Below are 4233 nucleotides of genomic sequence, written 5' to 3'. Positions count from 1 at the left end.
CTACTGCTTGTTTTATCCCAGAAGCCATCTCAACTTGCTTAAAGTCATCGTGCTCATAAGCTCCCAACCCACATTTTTCTAATGCAATTGGTGAAATGAAACTATTTGTAGCACCTAAATCAAACAAAATTTTAACTTTTACTTTGTTTATCATACTTGAGGTTTCTACCATGGTAGACTAGTGTTCAACTTGTTGGTTATCAACTGTTGCATATATTCGATGGTGGCTACTTGCTCCCCCCATTGGTGCTTTTCCTTCTCTATGGTTGTTACCAGTTTGTAACTTAGGACAATCATGCTGGTAATGGGGTTCCCTGCATCCCCAACAAGTGATGCATGGTAGACCTTGAACCGAATGTTGTGGAGTTCTTTGGAAAGAGTTCCTTCCCTTGGGACCCCTGACCCTACTTGTTGCTCCTCGCGTATGACCTTGATTTGCACACGCCCTTGAAGCTGCGGGTGAAGTTGCACTAGTAACCATTGAAATCCCCACTATTGGTGCTCTGGGTACAACCCTGTTTCCATATGGCGGTGGCCTCAAACTTCCTCCCTTGGGGAAGGTACGAGGGGCCTTCCCCATAAACCTTGGTTGGCATGGAAAAATGGTTTTGTTTCCACCCTTTAAGTCTAAGTGTTCTTCAACATAACAAGCATGTTCCATAGCTTCTGCAACTGAGGATGGTTTCCACATCCGCACCATTGCCCTAATCTTAGGGTTCAATCCATAAATGAAATGATCCGCTTGGCGCTGGTCAATATCCATGTAGGAGACATACTTGACCAATTCCATGAATCTAATTTCATATTCTTCTACCGTACGATTTCCCTGTACCAAGGCATGGAAGGCTCCTACCTGTTGTTCTTCATAATATGCTGGTAGGTACTTTTTCCTAAATCTCTCCTCAAATAAATCCCAAGTAACTATGTCCGGAGTGAGGTGTAGTTGACGCTCTAAGTTACCCCATCAATTCAGAGCACTATCTCTGAGTTGGAATATTGCTATTTTAACTTTTGAATTGGAATTATAATCTCTTAGTGTGAAGCACCTTCTCATTCCTTCTAACCAGGTTTCTGCACGTTCGCTGGCATGACCTCCTACATATTCCGGGAACTTAATCTTTTGGAGCTCCCTAGTAATGTCCTCGATTGGAGGTCCTCTATCAGAGTCTCTTGATCCCTCGAGATTTCCTAACCCTGATGGAGGGTGCTCCACTTCCACTTCATTTGTTTGGCGCCCTTTTAAAGTCTCATTAATTACTTCTAGGGAACACAAGATGAGAGTCAACTCTAGTGAAGGTAATGGGTTATTTGTAGGAGGTCCTTGTGATGACCCTCCTTGACCTTGATTTCTTCGCGTCCTCACAATTTTGAATTGTTCAAATATCTGTATGATACATAAGACTTATTAATCCATCTTAGGACTTGTCCTTCTTAGCTGACTCACATACATGTGTATAACGATAGTCATAAGTTTTTCTTTTATTATGCTCGTAAACAAGCATTATTAGTACTCAAAAGATTCCCAAGGATCTACCAAATCCTCTCATGTGTGAGTTCTACATAACTTACAAATTTTCTCCTGATACTTGCTAGGGTACTGGTACAATGTACTTGTAAGTCATGCTCTAACACAAAAATGTTTTCTTTAGTACCATAGCTATAATTTAATATTAAGCTAATTAATAAATTGGTTTAATATATTCAAATAATTAAGTTAAATACTAATGTGAATAATACCCTTTTTAGTCATGTCTTCCTTCTATGGCCATTAGTTGTTCTTTCCCACCCTTTATATTATGTTTTAAAATCATTTATGTCTATTTTATGAATCTTGGGATCTCCTATAGGACATATAAACAATTGGTCTCACCTCTTGAAGAGGCAGTGTCCTTGAAGCAAGGTTCCTAAGCAATTATCCATATATACATATTTGCAATAATTAGATTAAAGAAGAAAAATTACATTGCTAAAATAAATGTGAATTCTTACGAGCTTCATAGACAAAACCTAAAATATTGTGGGATGAAAGAATGCCATTTTGTGATATTAATAGAATGGAGAATGAAAATTAATGTCACTTATATACTTGCAAAACACATAAATCTTAATTTCAAAATGTATTTAACATATAATTTTCATAACTTCTTAACTCATCGAAACTAATGGAATTGAGAGAAGCTTTTAGGTCAATATTTGTGACTTAATTTCGATAGAGATTTTATATTTTTTTTTAAAGAAACAAGAATCTCCTCCTGGAACTTCATAAATTTTGCACGTAATATATACAAGCAAAGTTGAACCATATATCAATTACTTGCTTTTTCACCAAATAGAATCCCCAAACAGAAATATGGACTTGTACTTACAATGAAATAATTATTAGACAAAGCTAAGATTTACATTTTTAAAAAGCACATACACAATACCATCTTGGTCTTGTTATTTACAAATCACTGTTGTACAATGTTTTCAGTATACCTAATAACTTTATTACTAACAACATTGACAACATGCAATTCAATAGCCATGTTCAAATACCTACAGTTTTTTATGTTGAGCGACACCCAACCTGAATTTGAGGCAATGAATTCGATATTGAAGTTTAAATTTAACCAGATGCGACCTCAAGGAATACATCCTCGTCACCAAAAGTGTTTTCTCCACTATATGTCACATAGAGAAATCCATCTTCATCCTTGTGTTCATCATATATTGAGGACATTATAGCAGCAGTTGGAGGTAGGACATTGTTAACAAAAATAAAGATAGCCTTCTCCACACTTAGTTTAATCTGTTTTTGAATGACATAAATAAACTGACCAACTGTTAGATTAGTATGAACAAGGTACTTTTTCTTGTCAATGTTCGGGATGTCACTTCTCTCAGCTTTCTCAACAATAACCGGAATTCTATCAGGATATTTATCCCTTATTCTAGCAGCTTCAACTTTCCTCTTCTCTAGGTCGTGCTCTTGCTTGAAGGAACTTCTTGCCATTGTTTTGTTCCAAGTCAGAAGGTTGGTGGCATAATAGGTCGCAAGGGTGAGTTTGTCAAGAAAATGCGTGAGGAGAGAAGATCTCGTATTAAGATTCTCGATGGACTTTCAGGCACCCCTGAGTGCGTTGTCATGGTGTCTGCAAAGGAAGAACCTGATTCAACAATTTATCCATCAATGGATGGGATCCTCAAAGTTCATAAGCGAATTATTGAAGGTATAGATGAAGTAGGTCAAACTCAACAAGCTGGGGGGTGCACCAATAATAACTCGCTTGCTACTAGCAGGCATACAGTGTGGAAGTTTAATTAGTAAGCAAGGTGCAACAATAAAGTCTATTCAGGAAAACTCAGGTGCTGTTGCTCGAGTAGTTGGTGCTGAGGATATCCCATATTGGAAGGGCGCTGCTAATCACCCGGAAATGTATAACTCATCCTCACATTTCTAATTATTGCAGTCTACATTCAACCCATTTCCGCTCTTTTTTTGACCATCTGAATGTTGGATGCATCAATGGCTCTGTTACGATGGGCGCAAATTTAAGTTCATTTGATACACAAAAGCGGCTGAAGGATATTCTAGCACAAGGTATTTGGGTGGAGCGTAATACCCATATTCATTTCTTGTAGTTCTACAGAGAGCGCTAACAGAAGGCAAGTTGGTCCATTGCCATTTGGTGAGTACTGGAAGGGAGCTCAATGTTTTCCTTCAAAATAGATTTGTCCACATGTATGCCAAGTGTGGGAGTTTGGAGGATGCACGCCACATGTTTGAAAAAATGTCTGAACGAAATGTGGTCTCCTGGACTGTCGTGCTCGCAGGACATGCACAGAGTGTTGCCAAAGATCAAGGATAATAACAATATTTTCCAATTATCATAGCAAATTTGATCTTACGAAGATCCTCACTTTCAGTCTTAGATCGCTGAAGACAGACCATATACGAATCTAAAAATCGGCCTTCATGAAAAATATCATTAGAATTCTCTCAAAAATGTTAAATTTCTGAATTGTTATGGTATAAACACATAAAATTCATTTATAGCCATGATATTTCGATTTCATTGAAGGTGAACGAAATCTGGCCAAGGAGAACAAATATTTTATTGTGGCCATCATGAATTCGACCTCAGCGAATTGAAGAGAATTAACCAATAATGCAAAGTCCACAGATAATTGGTGATTAATTTTCAAAGGGAAAGAAATCATGATTACACTAGTTCACAATTGCGTAAAAAA

The 4233-nt window shown here is 37.4% G+C and overlaps 1 pseudogene; it reads right to left on the bottom strand.

Annotated features, from left to right (window-relative positions):
* Positions 1-2600: 2600 nt before the first annotated feature.
* LOC149146770 (autophagy-related protein 8C-like pseudogene) lies at positions 2601-3019 on the bottom strand (annotated as a pseudogene).
* Between the last annotated feature and the right edge of the window lie 1214 nt (positions 3020-4233).

Source organism: Pinus tabuliformis, chromosome X, assembly GCF_031772625.1.
Source record: "Pinus tabuliformis cultivar Carrire ecotype Pingquan chromosome X, CPIR1, whole genome shotgun sequence".
NCBI lineage: Eukaryota > Viridiplantae > Streptophyta > Pinopsida > Pinales > Pinaceae > Pinus > Pinus tabuliformis.
Note: the sequence above shows the minus strand (reverse complement) of the source record. Positions and strands in the feature narration are given on the sequence as shown.